The sequence below is a fragment of the Oncorhynchus mykiss genome, chromosome 7, assembly GCF_057628025.1.
Source record: "Oncorhynchus mykiss isolate SJ-2025 chromosome 7, ASM5762802v1, whole genome shotgun sequence".
NCBI classification, from domain to species: Eukaryota; Metazoa; Chordata; class Actinopteri; order Salmoniformes; family Salmonidae; genus Oncorhynchus; species Oncorhynchus mykiss.
Genome location: NC_143028.1, coordinates 58,686,011 through 58,700,479, shown reverse-complemented (window position 1 = coordinate 58,700,479; position 14,469 = coordinate 58,686,011).

The following is a 14,469-nucleotide window of genomic DNA, read 5'->3' as shown; positions in this document are numbered from 1 at the left end:
CTTGGATGAACTAGAGAACCGCCCAATTTTCAATATACGACCAATCACTGACAGCCCAATGATCAAAATATTACAACTGAGACGCACATTCAGGAAAGAAACAAACGATGAATGGATGGAACATTGGACCAAAGACAGTGCAGTATGAAGCTTGACAGAAACTGCTTCTCCAATAGAAATACCCGATCACTCTTGTAGTAGACGATGTCATGGTGACGTTGGCTAGCTAAACTCATGAACAGAAACACTTAATCGGGTCTACACGTTCAATTCATTGTTGTAAATACGTATGCTTCCAATAACAAATCAGGAAACGGTGTCTAAACGCCCGTCTCGCGCCAAACTGCGCATGTGCAAGCCGTCAACACAAAGACACTCCTTCGATATTAAGTTGTTTTTGAGTTTTGAGTCAGTTTGTCACTTTCACGAGGTTGGAGTAATAACATGTTAAACTACTGAAGACATTAGCTCGAATCTAGGTTGTGCCTTTAGATTTTGAGAAAATTTGCAACTAATGAATGATGTTTCATGTCTCTCATCGACTTCTCAAGTCCCGGCCTGGTCTGTTTGGTCTCTTTCTTGAGCATTCCCGGAAGTCTTACGATGTTGCGCCTCTGGGTTTGGAAACTGTGATTGGACCCTGTTTTTCAGTGAGAATCAGCTGGGTTTATGCCATAGAGATCCTATTAAATTACTAGAGAGGATATGTCACGATCCCTCTAAGTTCCAGAATGGGGCGAAAATGGGAGCTATCTTAGTCAGGGAGAAATCCAAAACTAAAATATTAGTAATATAATAATGAATACAGTTTATACAGGCTTTCTACACACTTTCTGTACAAATAGCCTCTAAAATATGTACAAACAGACCATTAATGTCTCCGATTTAGTTTTCTTGGGGTGTGTTCATAAATTCACTCTGGACTGCCAGAGTGCACGCAGAGTGTGGTCTGGGCTTTAGAAAATGTAATTACGTTTTTTTTGCAGACTTTACTGACACCTGTCATACTCAACAGGTGTTGCACCTTCATAAATTCATTGGTCATTCTGCGCTCTGGCACGCTCAGACGAGAGTGGTCTGAAATCGGAGTAGACAGCAGAGTGAATTTAAGAATGCACCCTAGGAAAGCTGTGAATGCTTTTATATGATACAATATCAGTACATGTTGCATTTACAACTTTTCTGCATTGATTGAATGGAATTTTGGCATATTGACAGTTAATTAGAAACATGTATGGAATAATTTCTCTAAAATTGTCTGGCTAGCTAGCTAACACACACACAGTGCAGATACATTCTTCACATTCATTGTTTTACACAATATCTTATCACAGCACTGGCAAAAAAAATTACATTTGTCTTATTCATTGCTTTAACACACTCCGCCTACCCTGATGTCCTAGCCGTGTCTGAATCCTGGCTTAGGAAGGCCACCAAAAATCCTGAAATTTCCACCCCCAACTACAACATTTTCCATCAAGATAGAACTGCCAAAGGGGGCAGAGATGCAATATACTGCAGAGATAGCCTGCAGAGTTCTGTCATACTATCCAGGTCTGTGCCCAAACCGTTCGAGCTAATACTTTTGAAAATCCACCTTTCCAGAAATAAATCTCTCACTGTTGCTGCTTGTTATAGACCCCCCTCAGCCTCCATCTATCTTCAGTTTGTACTGTTAGGTGACCTAAACTGGGATATGTTTAGCACCCCGACCGTCCTACAATCTAAACTAGATGCCCTGAATCTCACACAAATTATCAAGGAACCTACCAGGTACAATCCTAAATCTGCACCCTCATAGATATCATCCTGATCAACTTGCCCTCTAAATACACCTCTGCTGTCTTCAACCAGGATCTCAGCGTTGCCTGTGTCCGTAATAGGCCAAACGACCACCCCTCATCACTGTCAAACACTCCCTAAAACACTTCAGCGAGCAGGCCTTTCTAATCGACCTGGCCCGCATGTCCTGGAAGGATATTGACCTCATCTCGTCAATAGAGGATGCCTGGATGTTCTTTAAAAGTGCTTTCCTCACCATCTTAAAAAAGCATGCCCCATTCAAAAAATGTAGAACCAATAACAGATATAGCCCTTGGTTCTCTCCAGACTTGACTGCCCTTGGCCAGCACAAAAACATCCTGTGGCTTACTGCGAAGGGGCATCGAATAGCCCCCGCTGGTCACGGGTGCACCTCAGCCACGTTCAAGGTCCTAAACAATATCATAACCGCCATCGATAAAAGACAGTACTGTGCAGCCGTCTTCATCGACCTGGTCAAGGCTTTTGACTCTGTCAATCACTGTATTCTATCGGCAGACTCAACAGCCTTGATTTCTCTAATGACTGCCTCGCCTGGTTCATTAACTACTCTCAGATAGAGTTCAGTGTGTCAAATCGGAGGGCCTGTTGTCCAGACCCCTGGCAGTCTCTTTGGGGGTGCCACAGGGTTCAATTCTTGGGCCGCTCTTGCCGCGGGTGATTCTTTGATCCACCTCTACGCAGACGACACCATTTTGTATACATCTGGCTCTTCTCTGGACACTGTGTTAACAAACCTCCAAACGAGCGTCAACGCCATACATCCCTCCTTCCACTCCAACTGCTCTTAAATGCTAGTCAAACTAAATGTATGCTCTTCAACTGATCGCTTCCCGCACCCGCCCGACCGACTAGCATCACTACTCTGGACAGTTCTGACTTGGAATATGTGGACAACTATAAATACCTAGGCGTCTGGCTAGACTGTAAACTCTCCTTCCAGACTCACTTTAAGCATCTCCAATCCAAAGTTAAATCTAGAATCTGCTTCCTATTTCGCAACAAAGCATCCTTCTCTCATGCTGCCAAACATACCCTCGTAAAACTGACTATCCAACCGATCCTTGACGTCGGCTATGCAATTTACAAAATAACCTCCAACACTCTTCTCAGCAATTGGATGCAGTCTATCACAGTGCCATCGGTTTTGTCACCAAAGCCACATATACTATCCACCACTGCGACCTGTAGCTTCTCGTTGGCTGGTCCTCGCTACATATTCGTTGCCAAACCCACTGGCACCAGGTCATCTATAAGTCTTTGCTAGGTAAAGCTCCACCTTAGCTCAGCTCACTCGTCACCATAGCAACACGCACCCGTTGCACTCGCTCCAGCAGGTATATTTCACTGGTCATCCCCAAAGCCAACACCTCCTTTGGCCGCCTTTCCTTCCAGTTCTCTGCTGCCAATGACTGGAACGAATTGCAAAAATGACTGAAGCTGGAGACTTATATCTCCCTCACTAACTTTAAGCGTCAGCTGTCAGAGCAGCTTACCCATCACTGTACTTGTACACAGCCCATCTGTAAATAGCACACCCAACTACCTCATCCCCATACTGTTATTTTTTTTCTTTCTTTTTTGCACCCCGGTATCTCTACTTGCACGTCATCGTCTGCAATTCTATCACTCTAGCGTTAATGTTAAATTGTAATTATTTCTCCACTATGGCCTATTTATTGCCTTACATCCCTAACCTTACTACATTTGCACACACTGTACCTAGATTTTTCTATTGTGTTATTGACTGTACATTTGTTTATCCCATGTGTAACTATTTGTTGTTCTTTTTGTTGCACTCCTTTGATTTATCATCAAATCAAATCAAATCAAATTTATTTATATAGCCCTTCGTACATCAGCTGATATCTCAAAGTGCTGTACAGAAACCCAGCCTAAAACCCCAAACAGCAAGCAATGCAGGTGTAGAAGCACGGTGGCTAGGAAAAACTCCCTAGAAAGGCCAAAACCAAGGAAGAAACCTAGAGAGGAACCAGGCTATGTGGGGTGGCCAGTCCTCTTCTGGCTGTGCTGGGTGGAGATTATAACAGAACATGGCCAAGATGTTCAAATGTTCATAAATGACCAGCATGGTCCAATAATAATAAGGCAGAACAGTTGAAACTGGAGCAGCAGCACGGCCAGGTGGACTGGGGACAGCAAGGAGTCATCATGTCAGATAGTCCTGAGGCATGGTCCTAGGGCTCAGGTCCTCAGAGAGAGAGAAAGAAAGAGAGAAAGAGAGAATTAGAGAGAGCACACTTAAATTCACACAGGACACCGAATAGGACAGGAGAAGTACTCCAGATATAACAAACTGACCCTAGCCCCCCGACACATAAACTACTGCAGCATAAATACTGGAGGCTGAGACAGGAGGGATCAGGAGACACTGTGGCCCCATCCGAGGACACCCCCGGACAGGGCCAAACAGGAAGGATATAACCCCACCCACTCTGCCAAAGCACAGCCCCCACACCACTAGAGGGATATCTTCAACCACCAACTTACTATCCTGAGACAAGGCTGAGTATAGCCCACAAAGATCTCCGCCACGGCACAACCCAAGGGGGGGCCGCCAACCCAGACAGGATGACCACATCAGTGACTCAACCCACTCAGGTGACACACCCCTCCCAGGGACGGTATGAGAGAGCCCCAGTAAGTCAGTGACTCAGCCCCTGTAATAGGGTTAGAGGCAGATAATCCCAGTGGAAAGAGGGGAACCGGCCAGGCAGAGACAGCAAGGGCGGTTCGTTGCTCCAGAGCCTTTCCATTCACCTTCCCACTCCTGGGCCAGACTACACTCAATCATATGACCCACTGAAGAGATGAGTCTTCAGTAAAGACTTAAAGGTTGAGACCGTTTTGTTGAGACAATTTTGGGGCTTCACCATGTTTCATTGAAATGTACAGCTGTGTGTCATCCGCATAGCAGTGAAAGTTAACATTATGTTTTCGAATGACATCCCCAAGAGGTAAAATATATAGTGAAAACAATAGTGGTCCTAAAACGGAACCTTGAGGAACACCGAAATTTACAGTTGATTTGTCAGAGGACAAACCATTCACAGAGACAAACTGATATCTTTCCGACAGATAAGATCTAAACCAGGCCAGAACTTGTCCGTGTAGACCAATTTGGGTTTCCAATCTCTCCAAAAGAATGTGGTGATTGATGGTATCAAAAGCAGCACTAAGGTCTAGGAGCACGAGGACAGATGCAGAGCCTCGGTCTGATGCCATTAAAAGGTAATTTACCACCTTCACAAGTGCAGTCTCAGTGCTATGATGGGGTCTAAAACCAGACTGAAGCATTTCGTATACATTGTTTGTCTTCAGGAAGGCAGTGAGTTGCTGCGCAACAGCCTTTTCTAAAATTTTTGAGAGGAATGGAAGATTCGATATAGGCCGATAGTTTTTTATATTTTCTGGGTCAAGGTTTGGCTTTTTCAAGAGAGGCTTTATTACTGCCACTTTTAGTGAGTTTGGTACACATCCGGTGGATAGAGAGCCGTTTATTATGTTCAACATAGGAGGGCCAAGCACAGGAATCAGCTCTTTCAGTAGTTTAGTTGGAATAGGGTCCAGTATGCAGCTTGAAGGTTTAGAGGCCATGATTATTTTCATCATTGTGTCAAGAGATATAGTACTAAAACACTTGAGCGTCTCTCTTGATCCTAGGTCCTGGCGGAGTTGTGCAGACTCAGGAAAACTGAGCTTTGATTTAAAGAGGAGATTTAAAGAGGAGTCCGTAATTTGCTTTCTAATAATCATGATCTTTTCCTCAAAGAAGTTCATGAATTTATCACTGCTAAAGTGAAAGCCATCCTCTCTTGGGGAATGCTGCTTTTTAGTTAGCTTTGCGACAGTATCAAAAAGGAATTTCGGATTGTTCTTATTTTCCTCAATTAAGTTAGAAAAATAGGTTGATCGAGCAGCAGTAAGGGCTCTTCGGTACTGCACGGTACTGTCTTTCCAAGCTAGTCGGAAGACTTCCAGTTTGGTGTGGCGCCATTTCCGTTCCAATTTTCTGGAAGCTTGCTTCAGAGCTCGGGTATTTTCTGTGTACCAGGGAGCTAGTTTCTTATGAGAAATGTTTTTAGTTTTTAGGGGTGCAACTGCATCTAGGGTATTGCGCAAGGTTAAATTGAGTTCCTCAGGTGGTTAACTGATTTATGTCCTCTGGTGTCCTTGGGTAGACAGAGGGAATCTGGAAGGATATCAAGGAATCTTTGTGTTGTCTGTGAATTTATAGCACGACTTTTGATGTTCCTTGGTTGGGGTCTGAGCAGATTATTTGTTGCAATTGCAAACATAATAAAATGGTGGTCCGAAAGTCCAGGACTATGAGGAAAAACATTAAGATCCACAACATTTATTCCATGGGACAAAACTAGGTCCAGAGTATGACTGTGACAGTGAGTGGGTCCAGAGACATGTTGGACAAAACCCACTGAGTCGATGATGGCTCCGAAAGCCTTTTGGAGTGGGTCTGTGGACTTTTCCATGTGAATATTAAAGTCACCAAAGATTAGAATATTATCTGCTATGACTACAAGGTCCGATAGGAATTCAGGGAACTCAATGAGGAATGCTGTATATGGCCCAGGAAGCCTGTAAACAGTAGCTATAAAAAGTGATTGAGTAGGCTGCATAGATTTCATGACTAGAAGCTCAAAAGACAAACGTCATTTTTTTTTTTAAATTGAAATTTGCTATCGTAAATGTTGGCAACACCTCCGCCTTTGCGGGATGCACGGGGCATATGGTCACTAGTGTAGCCAGGAGTGAGGCCTCATTTAACACAGTAAATTCATCAGGCTTAAGCCATGTTTCAGTCAGGCCAATCACATCAAGATTATGATCAGTGATTAGTTCATTGACTATAATTGCCTCTGAAGTAAGGGATCTAACATTAAGTAGCCCTATTTTGAGATGTGAGGTATCATGATCTCTTTCAATAATGACAGGAATGGAGGAGGTCTTTATCCTAGTGAGATTGCTAAGGCGAACACCGCCATGTTTAGTTTTGCCCAACCTAGGTCGAGGCACAGACACGGTCTCAATGGGGATAGCTGAGCTGACTACACTGACTGTGCTAGTGGCAGACTCCACTATGCCCTGTCTATGTTGGTAGATAAGATGAGAGCACCCCTCCAGCTAGGATGGAGTCCGTCACTCCTCAGCAGGTCAGGCTTGGTCCTGTAGAAAGAGGCCCAATTATCTACAAATTCTATCTTTTGGGAGGGGCAGAAAACAGTTTTCAACCAGCGATTAAGTTGTGAGACTCTGCTGTAGAGCTCATCACTCCCCCTAACTGGGAGGGGGCCAGAGACAATTACTCGATGCCGACACATCTTTCTAGCTGATTTACACGCAGAAGCTATGTTGCGCTTGGTGATCTCTGACTGTTTCATCCTAACATCGTTGGTGCCGACGTGGATAACAATATCTTTATCTTGGCCAGGTCGCAGTTGTAAATGAGAACTTGTTCTCAACTGGACTACCTGGTCAAATAAAGGTGAAATAAAAATAAATAAATAAATAAAAACCATGGTTGACCAACTCGCTGACCAACATGGCTGACCTTTGGACCATCTTAATAAGGTTCATATCCATTCTAATTCCTAATTATATGATTTATACTGTGTTCATAACCAAGTGGGAAGCTGGTAATTACCAGTTGTGAAGTTCAAAATCAAATCACATGTTCTTTGTCACAACAGGTGTAGGCTTTACTGTGAAATGACATAAGTCATCATGCATGCCCGGCCCGCCACAAGGAGTCGCTAGAGCACGATGGGACAAGGTCATCCCAGTCAGCCATACCCTCCCCTAACAATGCTAGTCCAATTGTGCACCACCTCAAGGGTCTCCTGGTCGAGGCCGGCTGCGACACAGCCCGGGATCAAACCCGGGTCTGTTGTGATGCTTCTAGCACTGCGATGCAGTGCCTTAGACCGCTGCACCACTCGGGAGGCCAGGATAGATAATAATAAGAGTAAAATAAAGAACAGAGAAGCAGCTTTTTATGATGAGGGTGAAAGTATGTGAGTGTGGCGCGTGCTACATTTGCACACACTTTACATAGATTTTTCTATTGTGTTATTGACTGTACATTTGTTTATGTGTAACTCTGTGTTGTTGTTTTTGTAGCACTCCTTTGCTTTATCTTGGCGTGTGTGTGTGTGTGCTTATGTAGTGTATGTGTGTGTGTTTGTGTGTGTGGGTTTGTATGAAGTGTTAGTTTTGTGTGTGTGTGTGAGTGAGTGTATATACAGTTTAGTCTTGTAAATGTGCATAGAGTCAGTGCAAGAACGGGTCAGTGCAGATCGTCCGGGTAAGCATTATTGCTTGGGGGTAGAAGCTGTCTCAGAGCCTGTTTGTCCAAGAGCCGATGCTCCGGTACCGTTTGCCGGACAGTAGCAGAGTCTGTCTTGGATCGCTGAAGTTCTTGGCAGTTTTTCAGGCATTCCTCTGACACCGCCTGATATAGAGGTCTTGGATGGCAGGGTGCTCAGCCCCAGTGATATACTGGGCCGTCCGCACCACACTCTGTATCGCTTTGCGGTCAAGGGCGGTGCAGTTGCCAAGTGGTGATGCAGCTAGTCAAGATGCTGCCAATGGTGCAGCTATATAACTTTTTGAGGATCGGAAGGCAAATGCCAAATCTTTTCAGCCTCCTGAGGGGTAAGAGGTGCTGTCGTGTCCTCTTTACGACTGTGCGGGTGTGTGTGGACCACATTAAGTCCTTAGTAGCCTATGCCGAGTCCCCAACAACCGGATGTTCCGGTTTTCAGGGGAACTAGAAAGAGAGCCTGTGAGGTGACTTTTGCTTTTGGACATGAACAAGGTGACACCACTCTTAGCTCCTCCATTCTTTCCCCCTCGTCAAGACCAGGATGTAGGGGGGGGATCTAGTTTCAGGCATTTATTTTACTTCTGCTATATTAGGTTAAGTCCTCAGTGATGTGGATGCAAGGAACCTCCAATACTCCCTGTTCAACCCGCTTCACTATAGCCCTCTCAATGTGGATGGGGGTGTGCTCTCCCCCCTATTTCCTGTAGTCCTCGATCAGCTCCTAAATCTGACTGACGTTGAGGGAGAGGTTGTACACTGCCAGGTCTCTGACCTCCTCCCAGTAGACCGTCTCATCACCATCGGTGATCAGGCCTACCACCATCGTGTCATCAGCAAACTTGATGATGGTGTCGGAGTCGTTCATGGCCATGCAGTTGTGGTTGAACAGGGAGTATTGGAGGGGACTAAGCACACACACCTGAGGGGCCCCCATGTTGAGGGTCAGTGTGGCGAAGGTGTTGTTTCCTACCCTCATCACCTGGGGCTGGCCCATCAGGACGTCCAGGATCCAGTTGCAGAGGGAAATGTTCAGTCCCAGTGTTCCAAGCTTGATGATGAGCTTGGAGGGAACTATGGTGTTGAACGCTGATCTGAAGTCTATGAACAGCATTCTCACATAGCTATTTATACTCTTGTCCTGGTGGGAGAGAGCAGTGGGAAGTGCAATTGAGATTGCTTAATTTGTGAATCTGTTGGGGCAGTATGCAAATTGGAGTGGGTCCAGGGTGTCTGGGATGATGGTGTTGATGTGTGTCATGACCAGCCTTTCAAAGCACTTCATAATTACAGCTGTGAGTGCTAAGGTACAATAGTCATTTAAGCAGGTTACTTTGGCGTTCTTGGGAACAGGGACAACGGTGGTCAGCTTGAAACATGTTGAGATTACAGTCTGGGACGTGCTTTGAACTTGTTGTGAAACGCAGATTGGCTAATGGCAAACAAGCTGCGTCAACCATGAACTAAAACTACAGCTTTCATGCTTGTAAACACATTATAGTGTTCAAAAACCATATTACAGTTTTCTTCGATTGCTAAACGACAGTGGGCACAACTGGAGTCACATGTGCAAAACTCTAACTACAGTCTGCACTACCAACAGTCACCTGAGCTAAACAGTTCACATCACCTGCAAAACTCATTCCAAGCAACAAAACTCTTAACACATGGCTCAAAACACGCTCAGTGCAGCCAAACACTATGCACAACCCTCACTGAGATAACACACACTGTCACTCAGAACACACTGAGAGTAAAAACACTAGCATCAAACAGCAATACAGAAAATACAAACTTTTCATCTTTACAGTTTGAACAATTTCAGTGACTTCATACAAAGTAATATTTTCTTCAAAGAAAAGAGTGACATTCTTTCACATTATTTATTACATTTTTTAGAACATAACAATTCTTTAATTAAGGTAAATGAAAATTAGCAGTTTGCTTCAATAGTCTGTAGTAATTTACGGAATTACAGTAATGAGAAAAAAAAGGTAGAAACTAAAAGTACATACTGTAATTCGAACAAATAATTGAGGGGCTAATCCTGCCTCTCTCTAGCATCAGGCCACAGGTTTTCTTCAACATCACATCTAATGTTTTCTCTTGCCATGCACCTGGGGAAGATCCTTCTGGAGTGCCTTATCCATCCCTGGCAGTCCTCTGGACTCGTGTCCTCACATCCTCGCATGGCTTCCAAAAGAGACATTTGGTCATGTGGGTGGTGACCAAACACTTTCCACCTCCAGGCAGAGGAAAAACTCCTCTATTGGGTTGAGGAAGGGTGAATATGCAGGCAGGTACAAAACCATAAATCTGTGATGTGCTGCAAACCAATCTGTGACAGCTGCAGAGTGGTGAAAAGCAACGTTATCGCAAACTATGACAAAAACTTGGGGGTTTCTTACTGGCTCTCCCTGTTCTGCTGGCACTAGCTGAGCATAGAGCTGTTCTAGGAAAGCCATAAGCCTTTCTGTGTTGTATGGGCCAATGAGTGGTGTGTTGAGAAGCAAACCATCATTGGCCATTGCAGCACACATGGTGATATTTCCCCCCCTTTGGCCTGGAACCTCCACAGTGGCCCTTTGACCTATAACATTCCTTCCTCTGCGCCGTGTTTTGGCAAGGTTAAATCCAGCTTCATCGATAAATACAAATGAATGTGGTCTTTCCAGTGCTTCAACCTCCATTACTCTCTGAAAAACAGTTAGTGCACAGTTTTACTGTAGAAATGCTAGTGTTTTTTTTTTTACTGTAAATATTTTGTATAGCTGTGTACGTAACCTCAGACGTCTTACCTGGACATATTGGTATCTTTGCTCTTTTACCTGTTCACTGTTTCTCTCGAACGGTACAGTGTATAACTGTTTCATTGTAACTTGGTGTTTCTTTAGGACTCGAGCAATAGTTGTTGTGCTGACAGAATTAACATTTTCAAATATATCATTATCAGCCAGCACTCTATCTTGAATCTCCCGCAGTTTTATTGCATTGTTGACAACAACCATGTCAACAATAGCATTTTCCAGCGCATCTGAAAACATTTTTCCTCTTCCCCCTGTTTGGGGCAGCCTTTGGGTCCTTTTGTAAAAATATATTTTACAGTCAAACTTACTGTAAAATACAGTGCCTTGCGAAAGTATTCGGCCCCCTTGAACTTTGCGACCTTTTGCCACATTTCAGGCTTCAAACATAAAGATATAAAACTGTATTTTTTTGTGAAGAATCAACAACAAGTGGGACACAATCATGAAGTAGAACGACATTTATTGGATATTTCAAACTTTTTTAACAAATCAAAAACTGAAAAATTGGGCGTGCAAAATTATTCAGCCCCCTTAAGTTAATACTTTGTAGCGCCACCTTTTGCTGCGATTACAGCTGTAAGTCGCTTGGGGTATGTCTCTATCAGTTTTGCACATCGAGAGACTGAAATTTTTTCCCATTCCTCCTTGCAAAACAGCTCGAGCTCAGTGAGGTTGGATGGAGAGCATTTGTGAACAGCAGTTTTCAGTTCTTTCCACAGATTCTCGATTGGATTCAGGTCTGGACTTTGACTTGGCCATTCTAACACCTGGATATGTTTATTTTTGAACCATTCCATTGTAGATTTTGCTTTATGTTTTGGATCATTGTCTTGTTGGAAGACAAATCTCCGTCCCAGTCTCAGGTCTTTTGCAGACTCCATCAGGTTTTCTTCCAGAATGGTCCTGTATTTGGCTCCATCCATCTTCCCATCAATTTTAACCATCTTCCCTGTCCCTGCTGAAGAAAAGCAGGCCCAAACCATGATGCTGCCACCACCATGTTTGACAGTGGGGATGGTGTGTTCAGCTCTGTTGCTTTTACGCCAAACATAACGTTTTGCATTGTTGCCAAAAAGTTCAATTTTGGTTTCATCTGACCAGAGCACCTTCTTCCACATGTTTGGTGTGTCTCCCAGGTGGCTTGTGGCAAACTTTAAACGACACTTTTTATGGATATCTTTAAGAAATGGCTTTCTTCTTGCCACTCTTCCATAAAGGCCAGATTTGTGCAATATAGATTGTTGTCCTATGGACAGAGTCTCCCACCTCAGCTGTAGATCTCTGCAGTTCATCCAGAGTGATCATGGGCCTCTTGGCTGCATCTCTGATCAGTCTTCTCCTTGTATGAGCTGAAAGTTTAGAGGGACGGCCAGGTCTTTCAATATTATCGCTTGCACAGTGCTCCTTGGGATGTTTAAAGCTTGAGAAATATTTTTGTATCCAAATCCTGCTTTAAACTTCTTCACAACAGTATCTCGGACCTGCCTGGTGTGTTCCTTGTTCTTCATGATGCTCTCTGAGCTTTTAACGGACCTCTGAGACTATCACAGTGCAGGTGCATTTATACGGAGACTTGATTACACACAGGTGGATTGTATTTATCATCATTAGTCATTTAGGTCAACATTGGATCATTCAGAGATCCTCACTGAACTTCTGGAGAGAGTTTGCTGCACTGAAAGTAAAGGGGCTGAATAATTTTGCACGCCCAATTTTTCAGTTTTTGATTTGTTAAAAAAGTTTGAAATATCCAATAAATGTCGTTCCACTTCATGATTGTGTCCCACTTGTTGTTGATTCTTCACAAAAAAATACAGTTTTATATCTTTATGTTTGAAGCCTGAAATGTGGCAAAAGGTCGCAAAGTTCAAGGGGGCCGAATACTTTCGCAAGGCACTGTATATCTGTGTAAATATTCTATAATTGCAATACAAAATAGATTCCTGTAATGTTTTCATTTACTGTAAGGATGTAACTCTCACCTGTTTGCATGATGGAAAATTCGCATTACAGATGCCACTGTGGATCTTTGCAGATTGGGTTGCACCCTCAACCCTGCCTCTCTCAATGAGAGACCATGGTTCACGACATGGACTATAAGTGTAGCCCTTATTTCATCTGAAATAACAGCTCTTTGTCTTCTTTGTCTTCCTCCACGCATCCGCCCTCTCCCTGCCACCCTTCTCCCTCCACGAACCCATCTTCCTTGTTCCATTTCCAAAATGAGTTTTTCTGAGCTCTACCTATATATACTGTAATATGTGTGTGTGTTCACTAACAAGTCTAAAACAAGACACCTGCTTAGCCTTTCAGCTGAAATTGCAATCAGCAGTGTTTGAAAGGCACAAGGCTGAAATCTATTCCGTTTTGAATGTGTGGTTCACAGTTTTGACAGCAGTGTGTTAGCATTTGAACAAAGTGCTGTAAATCCACAGTGTTGTACAGGTTGTGGTTAAAGTCATGGGATAAGTGTGTAGAGTTTTGAAAACTGTGTTCAAGCAATGAAAAACGAACTAGAGTTTGGTCCACATGAACTGCTGCTGTGCAGACTGTAGTTAGAGTTTTGCACATGTGACTCCAGTTGTGTCCACTGTCGTTTAGCAATCGAAAAAAACTGTAATAGATATATCTCTGTATAGATAATGCTGTGTTATTTTTATCTGCCGGAAATTCTGTTATCGAGGTAATTTCCTGAGTAGTTGACGTCAGAGTTCAGCATGTGGGAGAAGTAAGAGCTCAGGGATGATAGACGTTAGTAATTATAAATTGGAGGGTCGTTCAACTGGATTTTTCACAGTCATATGTGGTAAATACCACCTTCCCACTTGGTTATGAATGCAGCATTAGGCTTTTGAAAAGCTTCTTTACAGTCTGTCAGTCTGGCATTTCTGTGAAAAGTAAACATTTAAGGCGCCTATAATCACCTCCAGTTGAGATTCATATGTTGATTTTCCCTCAAGACATTTGTAAGTTACTGCTTTCAAGGAAGTAGCTAATGCTATATACTCTTTTGTGAACCTGTCCCCTCTGCCTGTCCTACATCTGGCTGCTGCTTATGTCATCATTCCATTGGAAACTGGTAAATAATGATTGAATTGCCCTCCTCTTGCTCTCACAGGTTACATTGTGACAATTGTCTGCACTCTGAGACATGTTGACTCATTATTCCTCTAGACTTTCACGCACAACCTTATTCCAATGATCAAACAAAAAGTCTCACGCTTTTTCCTGTTGATTTGATCCTATTTATGTTCAAATTCCAGACATGCCTCAGGTGTTGTTTGTTCATCCCCTTTGCTTTCCCAGAGTGGATCAACCTTTTGTCCTGTGTGTGTGTGTATGTGTGTGTGTGTGTGTGTGTGTGTGTGTGTGTGTGTGTGTGTGTGTGTGTGTGTGTGTGTGTGTGTGTGTGTGTGTGTGTGTGTGTGTGTGTGTGTGTGTGTGTGTGTGAGAGAGAGCAAGAGATAGTTAACAGTTACG